The sequence below is a fragment of the Eretmochelys imbricata genome, chromosome 3, assembly GCF_965152235.1.
Source record: "Eretmochelys imbricata isolate rEreImb1 chromosome 3, rEreImb1.hap1, whole genome shotgun sequence".
NCBI lineage: Eukaryota > Metazoa > Chordata > Testudines > Cheloniidae > Eretmochelys > Eretmochelys imbricata.
The window spans coordinates 114,622,443-114,645,934 of record NC_135574.1 but is presented as its reverse complement, the minus strand read 5'-3'; the positions used below and the strand labels follow the sequence as shown (position 1 = coordinate 114,645,934).

The window sequence follows — 23,492 nt, the reverse complement described above, 5'->3', positions numbered from 1 at the left end:
CTGATCCTTTGATCCAGAAGTGTGGGGAGGGAGAGGGAGGTGCTGATAGGCAGGGCTGCTGGTGGACAGGAGCGGGGGGGAGGGGCGGCTGCTGCGGGGCTGCTGACATATTACTGTGGCTATGTACATTGGTAATGTACATTGGTAAATTCTGGCGCCTTCTCAGGCTCAGGTTGGCCACCCCTGCTTTATATGCATGGCAATCACTTACAAAGTGTTTTTACGTCTCATCTTTTAGTATTATCGTTCATACCATGCTAAGACAAAGAATCCATTAATTAGTTAACGTCTGTAAAATGCTTTGAAGATAAAAATAGAGCTGTATACTTATTATGAAAGCTACAGACATTCAGAAATATTAATTCTTACTATATGTAGTTTGTGGGCTGTGTAGTAAGCTTTTTAAAAGTGCTAAAGTAATTTTATAATAGAGCTTTCAAGGCCATTTGGATTACATACCTACCCCTCATTTCAATACTTCATTAAATAAAAGTTAGAAGGAAATGATGAGTACAAAAAAGTGTATGTTCAAATAACCTGATTTTTTTTTAAAAAAAATCTTTAGGATGAGGGCTGAAACTGTCTTTACCTCAAACACCCCACAGGCCACATATGTACAATGTGCTGCTGGAGTGACAAGAACATGGGTAATCTCACACAATGGATCAGCTCAGTACTTTCCCAAAATGGTTCCGCTCGTAAGTGTTTTTAATTGAATAGTATAGTCTGTAGTCTAATAAAACTGCAAGTATTTTATAAAGTCTGTAGTCTAATAAAACTGTAGTATTTTATGTGGGCTTTAAGGACAAGAATGCTTGATTTTACAAACATTTATGGTAGCTAGGAGTCCGGAGGATAAGAATTTATTTTCAGTTATATTTTGCTGCTAAAGTATTGATACAATATTAAGATTTTCATACATATTTCAGTCATTTCCTATCTCATTAAAATTCAATAAACAACATAGAGAATTAATAACCTTTTTTGCATTTATCTTCTATTAAGTTGGCAGATACTGTTGGCAGCTTTTCTTAACTCCTCCTACCATCTCCCTTCCCTTCAGGAGTGAGAATGTATTCCATTTATAGTATTTGGAAGAGAGAAAAAAAAATCTCAGGCTGCAACAGTTAAATCTGCTGCATTTCATGTTCTCGCAGTCAACCATGTCAACATCTGGAGCTGGTTGAGTTTTCTCCCTCTAGATTTGTAGCACAGCCCTGGATTTTTTCCATAAATTCCCTACATTCTAAATCCATCAGATATATGTCATACACACCCAACACCCCTGTTCCAAACTCCACTAGTCATTGAAAGACTCCAAACAGGGGGTTTTGGTCTTAAGTTTATTAAATGTTTAAATATTAAGGGCCAAATTCTGCTCTTGGTCATATATTGTGATTACTTGAGTATAAATGAAAGTCTCTGGCTTAAACCCAAGGCATAAAAGATATTAACAGTATTTTGCCTCCATTGTGTCTAGAGTTGCAACACATTTGACATGTAAAAAGCACCCACTGTTCTGATACTCACACAACAGCCAGACACAACAGGGCAATTTTGAGAATGAATTTGGATGGACAGATTTCCTTGCTTCTGATAGTTTAATGCCTTTTATTATTTACGTGTATTTGTTGGACTTGTTTGGCTTTTATTATTAATAGAAGCATGAAAAGAAAATTATGAAAGGGGTCCAAAGTTTATAAGAGTTGGTAAAAGCAATAACTCTTGATGGTCTATCGTGTCAAAAATATTCTTTAAAAAGATGTTTACCTTGCAAATATTTATTTATGATAGATAGCTATTTGGAGATATTAGTCAATTTGACTTTTTCTAGCAAGCAAAAGATAAGCTGTGGATTTCAATTTTCATTATGGAAAATTAGAATTAGACATTATTTTATAACACCAGGTGTGAGGGTTGTTGGTTTTTTTGGACCTCAGATTTGAGGGCATAGCGCTTTTAATAATAAATCAGATGGTCAGTTAGCCTCACTCATAAAATAACTTAAAGGAAACATTTTAGACATGACTTTTTCAAGAGTTATATTAAATTTTAAACTGAAGAGCTTAATGTACTGCAGTCTGGAGCACTGCCGATTCCTGACAAAAAGAAAAGGAGTACTTGTGGCACCTTAGAGACTAACCAATTTATTTGAGCATAAGCTTTTGTGAGCTACAGCTCACTTCATCGGATGTGAGCTAGAAAGCTTATGCTCAAATAAATTGGTTTTAGTCTCTAAGGTGCCACAAGTACTCCTTTTCTTTTTGCGAATACAGACTAACAGGGCTGTTACTCTGATTCTTGACAAGGTATTTTGCAAGTCTTTTCTCTCCTTCATGACTTTCTAATGGCTATATTTACATCTACACCTCAAATTACAAATACCTCCTTTTAAAGTCTATACTACATCCTTCACCGTTTTACCGTTCTATACACTCACCTATTTTTCAGCACAGATTTACTGTGCCTAATTGTGGGGAGGGGTTTCTTTGTAGATAGCAGTAATTAGCATTTAAAGGAGATTTACACACTGGATTTCACAATGAATACTTGTAATCCATGACCTTTCCAGTGATTTATTTCAGAGATTTAAATATAAATTCACAGTTGACTCCACCTTGGATGCTCCTAGTAGTGTTTAGCAAATTGGTAGTCAAGCAATTGAAGTTGTAATCCCACACTTTTTTATTTATATAAAGGAAATAAAGGTGGGGAGGGTCATAAGTCAATTACCATTTTTTATGCATTTTGTTTCTCTGTGGAAAAAAACAAAGCATGGTCCTGATGAAGGTAATTAAATTTATATTAACTTATATGTAACTAACTTAAAAGAGAGCACAAGCATTACTAATGTTATGGTATTGCCTTCCATCATAAACACCTTATTTTCAGACATTTATGATATAGCTGTAAACGTTTTCTCCAGATTGAGGTCTGACTTATGAAATTCCTGCCATGGGGTACAGTACTTTGATTTAAAAATGTTAAATTGTTAAACATATTTGTATTTTTATCTAAATATTTCTAAAACATGTATTTAAGTTGTTCTGATGCTCTTTAAGCACAGTAAGTAACTGAAAAATTGTTAGTGAACTTAGAGATTCTTCGCTAAATGAATTTCTTACAACCATTCTGCTTTCAAGTCAGCCCAGCTACTATGCATGTTAACCAAACCAACATGCTACAAATAATTATGACATCTGGGTTTTAAGCTTGGCTACTCTCATCATGTTCAGAGGTTTTTTTTGTTTTGTTTTTAAAACATTCTTAGTTTCCCCAATATGACATTTAGTTGTAACACTTCTACTCGGATATTTGAAAAAACACACAAACCTGATGCATTGAGGACAAACAAGAGTTAAAGTTATATATCATAGTATTTACTTAGAGTGTTGTTATAAATGTAAATCAGGATGTTTCTGAAATGTAACAATGAATAATGCCAATTCACAATGAGAACCAGATTGAAAGTTCTCCTTCTCAGGACATCTTAATGAAGGATAAATTTTAGCATTACTTGCAAACTGCACAAGAGATTCACACGGGTCTACATTAATTTACACAAATGTTAGCTCATATTCCTGCTTATAAAAAAAAAAAGTGTAGACCTCTACATTCAGATGGTAATTGGGCCTATGAGCAAGTTCAAATGCTTGCAAAATGTAGTTCAGATGCAATCATTCTACAATTTACCCAAGTCAGTTTGGTAGTTCATTATCTTTGTCTTTCTTTCATCATTCTTGTGACCCTATAAAAAGGTTTCCTCAAAAATAAATACATAAATTAGCCTTTAATTACTATCAATAAAAGAAAAGAGCCCTTGAGGATAGACTCAGCATGCAATAAGCTCATTAAGCATCTAGTTTAATGAAAACCCCATTGTAAACAACAACATCAAGTAAAGGTTGGGCCACAGAACCCCCCTTCTTTCCTCCAACCCCCGCCAGCTGTTACAGACCACATACCATCCTCCCCCAGGCTCAAATTCTCCCACAGCTAGACTTTTGGAGGTTTTATCCTCAGTAGAAATGCTGTACCATTGATAAAAATTCAAACATGAAAAGCCAGGACTCAGGTATTTGTCATGTCCATTTACTAGCTCAAGTAAATGCCATGAGGGTGAATGAATAATTGTTCTAACAGTTAAAATAGGAAAAATGAAGCTGAACAGATTACTAAAGAAATGTTTATCATCAACTGAAGGTAAAATCCATAGAGACAGCAAACAAGTAATTCTACAGGAAGTAATAAGATTTTGTTTTGTTCATACTCTGGCTAAACTTCTCATCACTTTAATTTTCACAGGAAGATGGGACTATCTGCACAAACAACTCTGTGAAGAGGTGTTTTCAAAATCCCCAGAGTTTTTAAACTGTAGTACCTTTCATTAAAGTCAAAACAATTTCTAGTATTTTCCTGACACACCCACAAAAATGTTGATCTCCTAGTTTAAAATACAAATTGTTTAAGGGATAGGGAGTAACAGTTCCATTCTTCACACTATTTTTAGTCAAACACTTCATTTTCAATAGCTATTACTGTCACAAAGACAAACAATTGAACAAGGAATGTACTTTTTTAATTAACAAAGTGAAATGCATGGTGATCATTTGATCTCCAGAAGTTAAAAAAAAATGAAATTATGGAGTTTTTAATAGAGTTTATTTTTTAAAAGTCTTTATACTGCACTTAACTGTATGAATGTGGAACAAATACTAGACTGCATAAAACATATAAACTCTAAACATCCAAGTTTTCTGGAAAACAAATGCCTGAGGGAACACATCAAACACAACAGACTTTTTCAAAACTGTGTAATCTACATGATGTATGGAAAAACAGCTGATATAACAAAACTGGTCATTCATAATAAAATTCAATGTAAAACAAAGTTTTAACAAGTTCATTAAATCCTTAAGAGTTCAAGGTTGCAAGAAGTACATTAGAATGCCCTTCTAAGAAACCCTTAATGTTACTATGAAGTACTAATCTACATACACACGGAAAACCTCTAGTGATTGAACTCAAATTTATAGTTTTCACAGTAGCAGCCGTGTTAGTCCGTATTCGCAAAAAGAAAAGGAGTACTTGTGGCACCTTAGAGACTAACCAATTTATTTGAGCATAAGCTTTCGTGAGCGACAGCGTCCGATGAAGTACTCATACAGACTAACACGGCTGCTACTCTGAAACCTGTCATTATGCAAGGTACTGAATTTAGCTGTATGGAGTGGAAATCTATCAACTTCCTGAAAAAACTCGTACAGGAATGCATCCGATGAAGTGAGCTGTCGCTCACGAAAGCTTATGCTCAAATAAATTTGTTAGTCTTTAAGGTGCCACAAGTACTTCTTTTCTTTTTGCAAATGTATAGTGAAATTAATGTATGTTTCTTTTTTGTAAGCTACTCTCAAACACCAATTTTTATTTTACTTTTTTAAATTAAACACTATCAAGCAACAAAGATGCATTAATGTTTTTGTAGGGTCTAAATTATATCCCCTTCCATACATCTGTTTCAATTCCATTTAACTAATTTGAGTCTGAAGGATAATAATTTTGTATTACATTATCTCTTGATTCATAGTTTTTCTTTTGCACTTACTTATCCCTTAATTCAGCAGCTGGTTTATTTTCTGCTACTCCAGCATAATAAAAAGTCATTATTTCTCTGAAACCCAGGAGCTTATTAATTGTTCTTGTATTACAAATTCTGTATCACATGTCCGATTAAAAGTGACAAGAAATTCCAACATACATACTCTAAACTTGGCAACGGTTCTTATTCGGATCAAATGTTTAAGCCAACTTCTTTAAAGTGAGTCCCCCTTCTGCACCCCCTCCCCCAGGAAAGTTTGAAGAAATAAAACAATGTTTGTGAAAGTTAAAGGAGCACTCCTGTGTGCACAGGACACTCTCTGCCACATCCCAGTCTCTGAGTCATCCCTGTAGGCAGTAAAACAAATCTGCAGCATAAAATGACCTGGATGCCACAAACACAAAGAAAGCCAACCACCAATATAGTCAACACGTACAGTTTAGCAACACCACTTCTTCCTACCTGTAATCGTTATGGTCCCCAGCATTTTTAAAACAACTCTGATGACAATAAATTTTCTCCTCAGAGTATGATGCTCCCTTATTTCTGTCCTGTGAAGCGTCAGTATAATAATCAAGAGTGACACAGCAAAACAGTCTCTTGTGGCTAACAAGAGCGCACTGAATCCTTCCTCCCCTGCCTGTGAGGAAAAGCAAACTGAAGTGGCGTTGTGGCAGCAGTCCCTCTTACTTGACAGACAGCCCTTTGTGGTCCTTTTGGTTCTCAGCTGCTCGCTTTAGGACTAGAAGCAACTGACTGGGGTGGGCAGACCATGTGGTTCATTTTAAGGAAAACCCCTCCCCTTGCCCACTCCAGTTCCTGTTGTTGGCAAGCAGCCCGGCCCCTCATGTGGAGACCTGGGAATTGTTTAAATAAAGGCTGCTGAGATACACCTTAACTATTTTGTTCCCATATTTTACTACTTTTAAATCTTTATGTCAGAGAACCCTTTTTTAAAAAAAGTGTGAGGGAATTCCAGAAGTCTGCTACACATTGTGTTTCCTCTAGTCCTCTCTCTCCAGCCCAAATATCAAGGCAGCAGTTAAAATGTGGACACTATTTTGAATTGGGTTATTTAAGAATAACTTCTCAATTTAAAGAAAAATGGTGCAAAGGGAAAAAATAACCCCAAAACACTTCCTTCACTTTCAGGCTGGTTTCCTCACTACAACCTGCCTTCCTAGGTATCTGGGAAAAAGACTGCTAGACAGGACATATCTACTACAGATTTGCTATAAAGTCTGTTACCCATTTTCTTAGCAGAAGAAATATATTTTAAAAAACCTTTCTCAAGTATCTTGAACACAAAAACAGTCAGACCCCTGATCTTTCCCCCTGTCCACCCAAGTCCTCTTTAAAAGCCAAGTGTATCTTACTGTTAAGTATATTAGAAAAATAGTTTTGTATATCTAGAATCTATGAAGCTGTTTTCTCCCCTCCCATGTGATTAAAAGGCACAGAGGAGACTTTTTACTTGGAAATCTCTACACAAAATGTAAAATTTACCCCAAATTGTCCTGTCAAGAAGGGTAGATGGGCATTGCCCTTACTCCCTTTCCCACCTGCAGAAATCTTTGCACCCCCAAACCTGATGATTTTCCTGGGATCTATATGGATCCTGGTGATCCATGAGAAGCCAGGGTCATCCATGCAGAGGCCTTCTGTCGCCACGGTAGCTCTAACCTCCAGCACCAAACACCCTCTACCCTTAACTGCACCCTACCCTCTATGTCCTCCCTTCCAGAAATTCTCAGCTGGCCATGGAAAACCCTGAAGATACATGGGGCAATAAGAAAAATTAATACAGCCTGGAGCCCAAACCTCTCAAGATGCCATGACCTAAATGTAAACTCCCTGTGCAAAAAAGGTCCAAAAATAAAGGACAGGAAAAAATAATCCAGCAGGAACCTTGTAACACCCATGAGATTCATTCATTTACTCGAAAGAACTTTCCTACCTATAACCTCCATTTCATGGTTCTTTATTTCTCATTTTAAATAATTTGCAACAATAAAAGCAAGGGGACATCAAATTTGTGTGGAATGTAGGGAACTTTAAAGAAAATGAGTGATGTTCTTCACATTGAGGGACATTTGAAAGTATTGCTAGGGCCCTGCCTCCACCCCTTCTGTTTACATATGCCTCAGGTCACATAGAGAACCCTCTACATAGTGGAGAGAGGGCAGGCATGCTATGCTGATGATCAACATTTCAGAAATGTAGTTTTTTACTTGCAAAACTGGCTTCCCAATAGTTGGCTATGCAGCTGTTTTTAAGATGCTGCCATTAGTAGCAATAGTTTTCACTTTGTGTAGGGTTTTTTTATTTCCTCTCGGTACCTTTCATAACCCCACTCCCCTTCCTCCCTTCCAAAGAGCAATTCTCTGGACATTTTTGGATTATGTTTGTTTCCCCTGTAATACAAATTTTATTACCAAGTAGGCCCAATCCTATTTCTGTTGACTTCAGTAAGAGCCTAATTAGGTCCAAATAATGGAACACCGCTAGCACAAGCAGAAGAGTAGAAATTATACGGGAATTTGCAGGATTTATAAGCCAAACTGCTCAAATACAATTTTCATGCTGCCAGTTTCCAGCAAGGAAAAGGCTGACCAATTTGGTCTCCTATAGCTATTTTGGTTCTGAGAGGAAGTTCCAGTCTGTTGTTCATCATGCATTCTAGTGTCATAAATTTCATATCTTTTAAATGCCTGGTTTTCAGAGTTTCTGTGCATCCACAACTCCAAATGAAATAAATGCAAGTTGCTAGTGCTTAGTATCTACAAAAAAAACCAGGCCTTTAGAAATGTTTTGCTTCTAGAACCATGAGCTCCAGTGCCTGAACAGTTATATGATCTCTGATTTCATTACATCTTACTTCAGTTTTAATTTTTATAAAAAGAAAAAGAGTACTTGTGGCACCTTAGAGACTAACCAATTTATTTGAGCATGAGCTTTCGTGAGCTACAGCTCACTTCATCAATGAAGTGAGCTGTAGCTCACGAAAGCTCATGCTCAAATAAATTGGTTAGTCTCTAAGGTGCCACAAGTACTCCTTTTCTTTTTGCGAATACAGACTAACACGGCTGTTACTCTGAAACCTTTAATTTTTATGACATACTTTAAGGTAATTTTTCCCTCCATCACGTGAGGTGTAGAGATTACCCAACCTCAGGATGAACCTATCCATTTAAAGTAAACTCTAACAAAAAACATACAGTTCTTACTGTCTATGGAAGATAGTTATAAAATGAAAGAGCCAAATACAATATAGACCATGTGAAATGGACAGTTGCTGTATTTGGGAGCAAAATATTAATCTCCCCAAATACTTAGTGCTTCATCATGGAGCTAGGCAAACTCACACAACTTTGCATTCTTTACAATCCATTTAATAATTAAAGGAATGCAAGGCAGTTGATGGGATTTGCTGATAATTACTCTTTTATAAAGGAGGAAGAGGTAGAGTAAAGAGGATAGAACATGTACTAGTAGTCAGACAATGGAAAAAAACATAGTTGTAAAGTAGCCCTTATGAAAATGGTTAAAAGCTTGTTTAATTTGTTTTTATGTTTGTAAAGCCATGGGAAACAGAACATGGCTTACTGTCAAAGAACTCAATTTAGAGATAGTCTACTTTGATCTATTCTCTCAAAAGTAATCAGGGACAAGCTGTGGAGTTCATCTGATTAGTTACTGTGTCTGGGTTTACAATGAAGAGACTCTATCAATCAAGATAAAAAAACCCCAAAAGATCCAGAATAAAAACAAAGCATCAGCATACAATACAGATGACCCCCTATTACATTAATTGAACAAGATTTGTGGTAAATCATTGCCTTTAGAGGATTTTAAAACCATAAACACAAACAGCATTGAGGCCTTCCTGAGTACAATTTTTAAAATATTTTTAAATCAAGGAATGTTTAAGTAGAACAGTCCTTCTCAACCAGGGGTAGATGTACTCCTGGGGGTATGCAGAGGTCTTCCAGGAGATATATCAAGCCATCTAGATATTTGCTTAGTTTTACAACAGGCTACATAAAAAGCACTAGTGAAGTCAATACAAACTAAAATTTCATACAGACAATGACTTGTTTATAATACTATTTTTCTATAGTAAATAGTAAGTACAATATAGTGAAATGTAAGTATAATATTTATATTCCAATTGATTTATTTTATAATCATATGGTAAAAATGAAAACATAAGCAATTTTTCAGTAATAGTGTACTGTGACACTTTTGTATTTTTATATTTGATTTTATAAGCAAGTAGTTTTTAAGTCAGGTGAAATCTGGGGGCAAATCAGGCTCCTAAAAGGGGCAGAGTAGTCTGGAAAGGTTGAGAGCCACTGAAATACAATGTGTGAAAAATGTTTCCCAAGGACTTGTCTCTACACGCAAACTGTCACCACAATTACTAAATCAGTTTTATTTTACAATTTTGTTGTTTTGGTGAAAATCTATTACATTTATTTTGGATTAAGGCCTGATCTACACACAGTTTTTGTATTGGTATAATTATATTGGTTAGGTCATGTGATTTTTTTTCCCTGATATTTATATCTAGACAACCTCTAGTTTGGGAATAAATGATCCTGTGGCCTCGCCTACACTAGGAATTTACATCGGTACAACTACATCTCTCACGGGTGAGAAAAATCCATACCCCTGGAAATGTAGCTATACCGACCTAACCCCCCAGTGTAGATAGCAGCAGGTCAACAGCAGAATTCTTCCATCAACCTACCACTGCCTATCAGGGATGTGGATTATTTACATTGACAGGAGAATCCATCTTGTCAGTGTAGGTAATGGCTTCACTGAATCACCGAGTTTTTGCCATCTACGGACGATGACAGTTATAAAATGAGGGAGCCAAATACAACACAGATCCACGTGAAACAGACAATCGCAGTAAACACATGTGGAAACATAGGTATGCCTTTAGGAAAACTTCAGACATTTTAGGACAACTTCAGAAAATTAGTTATGGACATTCAGCCAAGAGTCTTGTCTAGACACAAAATTGTACTGATTTAACTAAAAGTGTGATTTTTAAACCATTTAGTTAAATCTTTTCAGTTGTGTGGCTTGATACTTATATCAGTTTAAACTTGATTTACATTGGTTTAACTTGTACAGGTAAATTTGCAGGAATGATCTAAATGATATAATTAGTTTGAAACCAATTTAAGAATTAAATAAAATTGTTTTTTAAAGTCCTTAATTACTTCAGTAGCAGTTTATTGTAAACAAGTCTTAATGGGTGTATTTTATTTCTCTTTCCTTGGTGAATTTATGGACATTCCTTCTGGCTTTCACGTTTAGTCTCTTTTCTTCAACGTAACGTAACATGTTCATACAACTTGTATTGTCGAGGAGACCCCAGTGCTGGAAATACAAGAAAGTGAACCCTATATTTTAAGATTAATTTATAGTTATGTAAACGTATGGTAAGTGTTTTGATCATAAAAGGCTTAATGTACATAGTGCCTTGTTTCCTCTAAAAATATTGTGTTAGGAGTTTACTTTAACAAGTTTTGTTGTTTAAAATCTGATGGATAATTTTACTGATAGATGAAAATTATTGCATGGTATTGTAAAAATATGAGCTGAACCGATACGTCACCTTCCAGAACCATTCAGATACAGGGAACCCATGGAAATATTCCATTCATTGTACAGATTCTTCACACATACCAAAAATATCCATATGTAGCCAAGTTGCGCAATACAAAGTCCACTGACTCGAACTATGAAGAATGAGATAAATATACACACAAGAGAAGTTTAGCCAACCGAGAGGCTGAAAAATGGAAGAGATGCTTCATTTTTTTCCCTTCATAATCCAGAATAGACAACCACATAGCACACAGATTTGCCTTTAGAACAACTTCAGAAAATAAGTTATGGACATTTAGCCAGTAGTGAATAAAGTTAAAAAAATTAAAAATACATTTTCCCTAAACATAATTTTGATAGAATAGCAAGCAAATATGGTGCTCTCTCTATATATATTCCAACAGAACAACAAGAAAAGACAAGCACCAGACCACACAGAAGCAGAAAATTTGACCCTTAAAAGTAAAGGCACTTAAAATTTAGGGATAATTATTTTACAGGGCTATCAATGATACCGTTTATGATAGAAATGTGTGCACATGTTATGTTGGCGACAGCTGACAAAATGAAAACCAGACTGAAATTTTCATACATTCACTACAAGAAAGGACAGAAACACAGCACTTAAATCTCTCGTAATTAGTTTACAGAAGATACGGTAATTTTTAACCCTACCTTTAAGAATTCTAAGTATCTTTTTTTTTGTAACAAGATCTCAAAAAGATATTGTTTTTCTTAATGTACTAGCATTAATCTATAAAGAGAACACTGTCCTTTTAAAACCCCTTTTTTATCCAATATTATCTTTTTTATTAAAATATAAAGAGCAATTTGCTCCATGGATATACGGGATTATAAACATTCTGTCCAACTAAAATTAATGCTTATCTATATATGTAAAAATTTAAATTTAAATTAGTAAGGTATGTAGGCATCATATACAGCAAATAAAATGCATTGGGCGAAATCTCGGACCCAACGGGAGTTTTGCCATTGACTTCAGTGAGGTCAGGATTTCACTCTGTATATCTTTCTTCAGAGCTCTGCTATACAGGATAAATTTAAAACATATGGAAATACGGACAAGTCCTACTTTACATTTGACACTACAATTTTGTCTGAGTTTGTTATTACACTGTTTAATTGAGAAAAGCAAATGGTGTCAAGCAAAACACTGTGCTTTATATGATCAGTACAATGTATTACATGTGAGCAGTTTAACTGGAGACCATTTTTTCCTCCAGGTATTATTTTTGCATCTCTTCACTATAATTTTCTTATTTAGATGCCTTAAGATTTGTTTGTCCTTCCCTTATTGTTCTATAAATATCTGCTATCCAAGGCCCTGATTTTGCAAGCTGCCCTGCTGCAGGGTCTCTGTGTTAGTGGAGAAATCTGCCTGCATGGACTTGCAGGGTTAGAGACCAAATTAGTATTCGCGGACCTAGACAGAAGAGTGATAGGCCTGGGGATAGATACCAGCACAGTTTGGCCAAGCAATGTGAGTAGGAGCCAGTTGTGTTAGAACAACTGTGGTGGCCTAGTCTAGGATCTTGGCTAAAGTAAGCTTGTGATGACCCAGTCTGACCTCCCACCAACACTGGCTAGACAAATCAGGCTTGGAGTGCTGTTTGCCTACAAATATGCTTAGACCATTTTTAAGCACAGTTCTTAAATTCTGTTGAAAGGGCCGTATAGAGCAAGCCATAATCTATCTATATTTTACCATTAAACTTGTGGTTCTACCACACCTCAGCTTTTGACAACTCCCATAAAGTGCTTTTCATAAAGCTTTTAGTGCTTTTTATAAAGCCCCAGCTTTTTAAGTCATGTTGATTATCTGAGAATCTCAGCTTTCATTTAAAAATAAAAAGTATGTTTTTAGCCCTTGTGGCTGTAGAGATAAGCTTGAAAATATGGCTCAAATGTAACCTAAAGGCTCCAAACCCAGAAGGCAAATAAAAAGAACACCCAAACTGATTATTAAAAATCTTGCGATTTTTAAACTAATGTCAAGACTTTTGGGGCCTAGATCCGGGCTCTGGAGCCACATGCGGCTCTTCAGAAGTTAATATGCGGCTCCTTGTAAAGGCACCGACTCCGAGGCTGGAGCTACCGGCGCCAACCTTCCAATGTGCCGGCAGGTGCTCACTGCTCAACCCCTGGCTCTGCCACAGGCCCTGCCCCCACTCCACCCCTTCCCGCCCCCTCCCCAAGCCTGCTGTGCCCTCACTCCTCCCCCTCCGAGCCTCCTGCATGCCACAAAACAGCGGGAGGTGCGGGGAGGCTGCAGGTGGGCAGGAGGCACTGGGAGCGGGGGATGGGGGTGGGGGTGGGGGTGTGAGCTGATGGGGGGCTGCCGACGTATTACTGTGGCTCTTTGGCAATGTACATTGGTAAATTTTGGCTCCTTCTCAGGCTCAGATTGGCCACCCCGGGCCTAGATCATTAATTTTGAATGCTTGGAGTTGGCAATACTGCAACCTCCTTTCAATGGCCTGTAAAGAGACATAGATCCAGAAAGTTTGCTTGCTATAGACACAGATTGCAGTTGTTGTTAGTGGAACATCAATGGGGGTGGGGGTGGGGAGATGGATAAAGAAGTAAACTAGGCTGAACACCCCCACACAAATATCCCTCCTTGGAGGCAGAGCCTGAACACACAGAGACTGACTCCAGTTGCTGCTAAAGATGCCAGTCACTGGGGAACAGGATAGGCTCCACTCCCACCTCTGCTAGTTCTGCATACCAGAGGGAGATATTGCACAGATACTGGGACTGTACTAACGGAGCTACAAAGGTTTTTCATTTTCATTCCTTTGTTTTCCTCTGCATTCCTTTGCACAGGAAGGGAGCAGAAAGGCCTTAGCTTTCAAACGAAAACACAGCATGTTTGCTAGCCTTCCTCACCCATCAACTTTGTAAATTATTCTTTGGTTACAAGCTCTTTTAAAAGAACATTAAAAACAAGTCCTGGCTCTGTGCCAAATTATGCTTAAAGGTGGGTATAGTTTTAGCTTCACAGAATAAATTGTGCAGATTATCCTTGTCCAAAACACCATAACCTCTCCCTATACATTCCCACTCCGAAATACATTAAAGTATTGTAGCTTGGGGAAGGAAAACTATTTAAAAAACAAAAGTTTTACAGGTCCAGAGTATTAAATATGTTGTACTTTTTAAAAAAGAAAAAATAATCTCACTATTTCTGGGAAAGTAAAATATATAGCCAAATGAAGCCATCTCTGAAGGGCTCCTAGAGTCCACAGATGTGCCTGCCATAAAGTTGTGTACACTGGATTTCTTGCAGTTTGTGGTTACTACTGTCTTGTACCAAACTCTGAAGTTTAACTTATTCCTATTAAATATTTGGAATAAGCCTTCTTCCACAGCATGATACATATTCCAAAGAAAATCAATTACTGATATTAAATACATGCCATTGTGCTGCATGTTTGTTTGTTTTTTAAAAAACATGGGGTTAACTATGAATTTGTCATGACTGAGCATCCATGAACAAAATCTTGTCAGGTCAATTAAAAGGTTTATCTTAAAACTAAAACTTTTTTTTTTTTTTTGCAGTGGTGATACAGTTTTTCCAGACTAAACACCACTTGGAGACTTCTGCATTCAGAGTCAGAACACTGTGCAAGTGTTGCCAAAATATATAACAAAAAAAGGACAGAACCTCAGGTAGCTGTCACAGGCCTCGTCTTTGCCGCTAAAAAATATGTATTTTTTATCTTGGGGCAACTAATGCATGAGAGCTATCCTGAGGTAAAAACATAGCGAAGACAAGGCTGTGAGGTAAACTAGGCAAGTTCAGCACTGTGCCCTCACACCTGGGGTTGACCTCAATCCTTGGAAAAACTAAAGTGTCTGGTCTTCATTGGGATAACTCACATGGGTTAATTACCCCAAGGTTAAAAAATACACTCTTTTTTAACAGTGAAGAGGCCACAGATGCAGACCCACAATAGAAATTCATCCCTGCCCTATAACCCTTTGTGTTTGTGCCAACTTTTCCCTTTCTTTGCTGTACAAAGCCTTGTTTGTTTGTATGTTGGCAGATCTTTTTTCTTGTTTTTCACTTTAAAAATATAAAGAAATTCCAGTTTAGTCTTTCATGGTTTTGCTGCAGGGCTACCTAATGGATTCAGAGAACTTTAATTCCAGGGTCAGGGTACAGAATCTTTAACAAAAAAATCTTTTTTTCCAGTTGTGTGGTGTGTGTTAGCAAAAAACAAAAAGAGACACGGTAGTGGAAATTGCAATGCCAGATATTTATTGTACTGAGCAACATCAGCATCAGGCCGCAGCTTGTAAATTATGGTGGGGGAGGGGGGAGCGGGAGGAAGAAAGACAGAAATGGCAATTAGATGCCTAACTCCTATCAAGCTTTCCATAGGAGTTAGGCATCAAACTGCTATTTCTGTCTTTTAATTTGTCCACCCACTACTGCTGGACACTCAGACTAAAGCACTTATTTAGCAGACATAAAAACTGTCATACTGCATTCTATTGCACATTTGAAAGTGAGTGATATTTATTGTGATGGCCCACTTGACAGTTAGAGGGGGGAAAGCTTGGATCTGTCCATAGCACCTACTGCAAGTCAACACATTCAGGGCTGGAAATCTGCCATTGATAATAATCTGAGCCCTAATATTCCCCCAGATTTCAAAAGTCAACTCCCACTATCTCTTTATCAGCCAGCCTTAATTTTACAATTAAATTAAAGGTGTAATACTGCTTTTCCCTCACCTCCATTTAAGCTCCCTGCACCTATCCAAACAAGGTTCTCCTGGGTCATCATCCAGGAGAAATCAGCATGTACCACCATTTAAATTGTTGGAGCCTTCCCTTCCCTCACTGAAACCCTTGGTGTACGTCTACACTGCACGCTCCTTTCAGTGGTATGTAGCATACATACATGGCTAGGCTCCCTTAGCACAGGTATAAATAGCAGTTTAGACAGTGAGGCACTGCTTAGGGAAGTAAAGACACTCTTGAACCCTGAGGGTATGCACTCTCTACATGCCCAAGCAGTGCCTCCCTGCCCTATGTTGGTATTTTTATCAGTTTAGTGGTCCACTGCCTCCCAGGTGCTGGAGAATTTCCCTGCCACTTGAAGCTTTCAGAGTCTTTCTCCACTGCAGGGAAAGACTCTTGCAACAGAGACCTGCCAGAACCAGCAACTTCCGACTGCAGGAGTCCTTCCCTGTGGCAAGGAAAGGCTCCAGAAGCTCCCTGTTGCAGGAGTCTTTACCTTCTTCCTCCCACCTACCAGAGCCTTTCACTGATGCGTACAGAGGCAGATTTACAATGAAACACACATTGCCCTGGCACAGAGCCCCCCAACTACAGGCGGCCCCAGGTCTGGGCAGCCCAGCACCCCGGGCTCCTGCTGGCTGCCAGGACCCCTGCTGGCCAGACCCTGCACCCCAACCCCCAGCCCACTCCTGCACCCTAACGTCCTCCCAGACCCCAACCCTGAGTCTCCTCCCGCATCCTAACTCCTGGCCAGACCCCACACCCCAATGTTTTTTTAACGTTTTTTTTATAAAGCGCTCTTATCCAAAGCACTTTACAATTCTTAGCTAATGGTGCAAACAATGTTTGGAAAGATCATTAAGAGACCCTTAGCAATATTCAAGTGGTCTGTGAAAAAAAAGTTAGACTACAGAAACAATCAAGGTGCTTCACTTTATTTTCATTTACTTCCTATTACTTATAATATAGGAGGAGCATGAAGAGAAAAAAGAATAAAAAGCAGGGATGGGGAAAGAAGAATGTTCTTTTTCTTGGCCCCAGGGGGGGCCCCAAAAATGAAGTTGAGCACAGGGTCCCACTAACTCTAAATCCGCCACTGGATGCGTAGCTACACACAACAGTGAGGATTCAGCCTACTTTTCAATAAGGCATGTAGCTACACATACCCTACACAACGCCACAAGAGGTGTGCAGCATAGACACAGCTTTAGAAGAAACATTTTTCAGATGGCCTCTATTGGGTGTTTATGTGGGTCTTGATACCTTCAAGAAGTAACCTTATCACAGACTATTTGCACTGACCCACAGCCCATTCTAAACTTCTAAAATAAAACAGGAGGACTTGTGGGACCTTAGAGACTAACAAATTTATTTGAGCACAAGCTTTCGTGGGCTACAGCCCACTTCATCGGATGCATTGAATGGAACATATAGTGAGAAGATATATATATACATACAGAGAACATGAAAAAGTGGAGTAAGAGGCTAATTAATTAAGATGAGGGAAAAAAAACCTTTTTCTCCTGCTGATAATAGCTCATCTTAATTAATTAGCCTCTTACTCCACATTTTCGTGTTCTCTGTATGTATATATCTATCTTCTTACTATATGTTCCATTCTATGCATCCAATGAAGTGGGCTGTAGCCCACAAAGCTAATGCTCAAATAAATGTGTTAGTCTCCACGCTGCCACAAGTCCTCCTGTTCTTTTTGCAGATACAGACTAACACGGCTGCTACTCTGCAACCTAAAATAAAACAAAAAACACTGGTTAAGAGACAGCATTTTGATATTGCTGCTTCATTTTTCAAAAAAAGGGCTGTATAGAGTATCCTCAGAGACTGAGAATTGCAACCGTTAAGACTCCTTTGGAAGGAAAAAGAAGTATACTGCTGAAAAAGCAATGCAACACGCATTAATATTTCTTTCAATCTTTTGCTTTGTTTTTCCTTTTCAGACCCCACCAGTACTAGGAGAAGGAACCCAGAAATGTTGGTCCATCACAGGCCAGATAAGTGAGCAGCAGTCCAGTATCTAAAGGGGAAGAGCACTTGGCAAAATAAGGGTGAACCAGCACAGAAACTTGGATGACATCTCAGTGGAATTGCAAAAGGAAATGAGAACACTGATCAGCATATTAAATGGAGCTGAAGAGACAAATTCAAAGAGGATAATGCTGCTTATAAGCCTTCAGGGCTGATACAGAGATAAGATCTCCGAGCCATAAGGGGAACAGATCTCTGAGCCATAAGGGGAATCATGACAGAGAGATGAGGCAATAGATATTTGTAGGGAGACCATGAGATTACAGGAGCTCTGTGAGATAGCTCATGCAGACGATGTACCATCCTCAAGTACCTCAGTATGGCGCTCCTCATACACACAGGCAGATTCACTTACAGTGGCACATCACAGAACAGCCTCAACATTGTCTCATTTTTTCCTCCCCATTCTACAGTTAGACTATAGCTAGGACTAGGAGAACAGAAACCAAAATACAGCGCATTTCCTCTCTTCACAGTGCCTGACAGTAGATTGACTGTTTTTTGTTTACATTTGTTTTGATCCAGTGCTGCCAGACATAGTTATTGCAGCCAAGCTGCCTGTTTGTTGTTAAATAAAGTTGCTTTTCTATCTCTTTGTCATGATGTTATGTGACAAACTGATGTTACATGACATTAAGAACAGTGATAGTCATAGTCATAATCATACTGGCAATGATACGGAAACAAAATGAATTTATTAACCTTCAAATCAAATTCATTAAGCAGAAAATGAAAGCCTAGCATTCCCGGGCCTACAGGATACTATATCCTAATTATTGTCACCTTCAGAATCTATTGTATTTACACATAAGCATTTGAGAAACATTGCTCATAAATGAATGTATATTATCCGTCAAAATACATTGAGACATACAGTAACTAGCAACTCATGAAACCATCCACAAACACCATGCAAAAGCAAATTTGCAATGCAAACAGTATGTTAAGCATGGTTCAAACCTCACCATTCTCCTGGACAACAACTACTACATGACATACTCCCTTCATTTCCAAAATAAGTATGTAGATTACCTTTAATAAGGGTAACATGCCCGGTACTGAGAATGGCATAACAGACCTTTGGTGCATGTCTGGTTACATATAATCAGCACCAAGGTTTGAGACCTCTTCAGTCTACAAACTGTTAAACAATTCATCCTTGCTTTCATAAATTTTATGTAGAACGGAGGAAATGGTTACTTACGAACAATGACTACTTGTCTCCAAATGTATTGCCTTAATACACATCCTTCTTTCTATATGCAGACAGAAGGAGAAAGACAGTATCTCCTATGAACCCAGAACTGAATAAGCCTCCAGGGTTGTGCCTAGACACACAAACTTTCCAATTTTAGCTTCTAACGTAAAGACACCCTGTGAACAACAGCTAAAGGCTAAGTGGTGAGAGAGTTTAGAACTTTTGTCCCAGAACATGTAACAGAACACATATATATGGGCCCAGACTCATGCTCAGAGACTGAAAGCAAGTATTAGCTCTTTGTAAAAGCACAAGGCAGAGACAATGAAGCTATTTATGATTCGAGATTACTAACTTTACTAATCCCACTTCAGAATGAGAGCCATGATAAGACCTTCAGTTGTGGTCCCACTGATTATTACTAGGACTGTCAAGCGTTTAAAAAAATTAATCACAATTAAAAAAATCAATTATGATTAATCACACTGTTAAACAGTAATAGAATACCATTTATTTAAATATTTTGGGTGTTTTCTACAATTTCAAATATATTGATTTCAATTACAACACAGAATACAAAGTGTACAGTATTCACTTTATATTTATTTTTGATTACAAATATTTGTGCTGTAAAAAACAAAAGCAATAGTATTTTTGAATTCACCTCATACAAGTACTGTAGCGCAATCTCTGTATCATGAAAGTTGAATTTACAAATGTAGAATTATGTACAAAAAATAACTGCATTAAATAAACAATGTAAAACTTTAGAACCTACAAGTCCACTCAGTCCTACTTCCTGTTCAGCAGTCACTAGGACAAACAATTTTATTTACATTTGCAGGAGATAATGCTGCCCTCTTCTTGTTTACAATGTCACCTGAAAGTAAGAACAGATATTCTCATGGCACTCTTGTAACCGGTGTTGTAAGATATTTATGTGCCAGATGCACTAAAGATTCATATGTGGCTTCATCTTCAACCACCATTCTGGAAGACATGCATCCACGCTGATGACAGGTCCTGCTCGATGACTATCCAAAGCTGTGCAGACTGACACATGTTCACTTTCATCATCTGAGTCAGATGCCACCAGCAGAAGGTTGATTTTCTTTTTCGATAGTTCGGGTTCTGTAGTTTCTGCATCGGAGTGTTGCTCTTTTAAGACCTCTGAAAACATGCTCCATGCCTCGTCTCGCTCAGATTTTGGAAGGCACTTCAGATTCTTAAATCTTGGGTCGACTGCTGTAGCTATCTTTAGAAATCTCAAATTGGTACCTTCTTTGCATTTTGTCAAATCTGCAGTGAAAGTGTTCTTAAAACGAACAACAGGTGCTGGGTCATCATCCGAGATTGCTATAATATGAAATACATGGCAGAATGCTGGTAAAACAGAGCAGGAGACATACCATTCTCCCCCAAGGAGCTCAGTCAAAATTTAATTATGCATTATTTTTTTAACTAGCATCATCCGCATGGAAGCATGTCCTCTGGAATGGCAGCCGAAGCATGAAGGGGTGTACGACTGTTTAGCATATCTGACACGTAAATACCTTGCAATGCCTGCTACAAAAGTTCCATGTGAATGCCTGTTCTTACTTTCAGGTGACATTGTAAATAAGAAGCTGGCACTATTATCTCCCCTAAATGTAAACAAACTTGTTTGTCTTAGTGATTGGCTGAATAAGAAGTAGGACTGAGTGCACTTGTAGGCTCTAAAGTTTACATCAGTGGTGGGCAAATTGTGGCCTGTGGCTGCATGTAGATTGACCAGGAATGGCGAACCGCAGCCACTGGGAGTTGTGGGTGGCCGTGCCTGCAGATGGTTAATGTAAACAAACTGTCTCGTGGCCCGCCAGCGGATTACCCTGATGGGCTGCGTGCTGGCCGCAGGTTGCCTACCACTGTTTTACATTCTTTTGTTTTTGAGTGCAGTTATGTAATAAAAAAAATCTACATTTGTAAGTTGCACTTTCACGACAAAAAGATATTGCATTATGGTATTTGTATGAGGTGAATTGAAAAATACTGTTTCTTTTGTTTATCATTTTTACAGTGCAAATATTTGTAATTAAAATTATAATATAAATTGAGCACTGTACACTTTGTATTGTGTTGTAATTTAAATTAATATATTTGAAAATGTAGAAAAACTTCCAAAAATAATTAATAAATTTCAGTTAGTATTCTATTTTTTACCAGTGTAATTAAAACTGTGATTAATCACCATTAATTTTTTTAATCACAATTAATTCTTTAGAGTTAATCACATGAGTTAACTGCGATTAATCAATAGCCTTAATTATAACAGTAAAGAAAGTCATTTGTTATCTCCTTATGATGTTGGTGTATCAGAGGCACGAGTGCCCTGAAAGTTGGTGTCCAGGGACAGCAACAAGGTAGAGTTCCTAAAAGTTTAGTATACTTCAGAGTGTAATCTTCGGGAGCTTCTGTGATTGACATGACAACCTGCTGAAGAGACAGAAATTTGAAAACGGCTAGCCAGATCAAGTGGATGACCCCTTTGGAGAGAATTCAACTGAATATCAACTCGCTCACTTTGGGTGTCAAAGTCACTACCAGCAGGGTTAGTCTTCATGTGTGGACATGTTAAGCAAACAAAACAAAATGTTAAGCAAACAAAGGCCTTTTTTTGTTTGGTTGTTTGTTTTAAAGATTACATTGAGACTGGCCCAGGTAAATGTTAGGGTATGCCTTCACTAGGAACATTACCCGCCCCAGCTCACCTCTGCTCCAAATCCGCCTCCTCCCCTGAGCGTGCTGCCAGGTCCTGCTTCTCCCTGCTCCCTGCCAATGCTTGTGCGTAAAACAGCTTCACGTGGCTGGGAGGGAGGGGGAAAGAGGGGGGACGCCGCGTGCTCAGGGGAGGAGGTGGGGCTGGGGTGGGGATTTGGGGAAGGGGACCAATTGGGGCAAGGAGGGGGCGGAGTTGGGGCGGGGGCGGGGTGGCAGGGAGGTGTGCGAGCACCCACCGGTGCCTGGGGAAGTTGGCGCCTCTGGCTGCTATTATAAATTTGTTGGCCTAGGTGATAATACACCGCTGGGAGGAGTGTATTGGGGATGAGAAGAATATTGTAAAAAGTACTCTTCCTCCTCTTTGCAGTCCTGGCAAGTGGTCTCTGCTCTGCTGGTCCAGGACCGCAGCCTTCCCCACACCTTGCACCTTGGTGTCTCAGGCCCCTTGGCTGTGCAAGAAGCTGTCTCCAGCCCTCTTCTCAGTGCTGCCCTAGCCCTAATCCCAACCTTATCCCGCCTTAATTTCCAGCAACTGTAAAAATAAAGTTTAAAAATGAAAAAAACATTAAAAATAAAAATTGTTAAACAATGTGAAAAATCTTAACAATGAAAGTTGATATTTATCATCAAAATTAGAAAAAATAAAAATAAAATTCTGCCAAGCCTAGATATGGTTAAAGGAATATACATGGCCTTGAGTATACCATACCATAAAGCCTTTCCCCTTATGGCTGAAATACCCAAAGCAGACTTCCTCCAAGATGCAAGCAGACACAAGTCAGATAGTGTATACTGAAATCTTGCCTCTAGAGCTTACGCTCCTCAGTAACCAGGTGTTCAGAAGGAAGTGCCACAGGACAGATTGGGATGAGGTGCCCTAACTGAGAGAGAGCTCCTTTGTGGCTACATCATTAATCTGATGAGTGTCCACTATTACCTGCAGCCTGAAGAATATTCCTAGAGTCAAAAGGGGTCTAAGAGACTGTCACACTCTTGCCTCTCCTCACTTTGGAAAAGCCTCTTGCTATTAATGGAACTGATGGGTAAGCATGCAGGAGTTTCCCTCCCATGAAAGGAGCATGTATGCCCAGGCAGCACAAACTTCTAGCTTCAAGAGAAGCAAACTGACAGTGCTTCTTCCAGCTGAGTGGAAAAAATCTGATCTACTATGCCCTGATTTGAGGACTTCTTTAGAGCTACTAAGGGCTTGTTTACATGATGCCTGTGTTAACACAAACTGGATACCATTTAGTTTGCCCCAGCGCATCCACACGGGGCAGTTAGCACCCAGCACTTCGGTGCGCCCTGGAATTCACACCGCTGTAGTCCACACTGCAGTGCAGTGTAGACATAGCCCAAGATTTTTTGGCACTGCATCCTTCTTTCTAACCAGGTGGCAACTGACAGAAATCCTGTGAGAAAAAGCCCAGTCCTACATGTACAGGCTTTCAGACACAGTTGTATCAGGCCTCAATGTAATGCAGTTATGTG

At 38.5% G+C, this 23,492-nt stretch overlaps 1 protein-coding gene across 1 annotated transcript in view; it reads right to left on the bottom strand.

The window, feature by feature from the left end:
- AKAP12 (A-kinase anchoring protein 12) overlaps positions 1-23,492 on the bottom strand; it is a 122,888-nt gene that overhangs the window by 21,406 nt on the left and 77,990 nt on the right. The gene's annotated exons all lie outside the window — the stretch shown is intronic.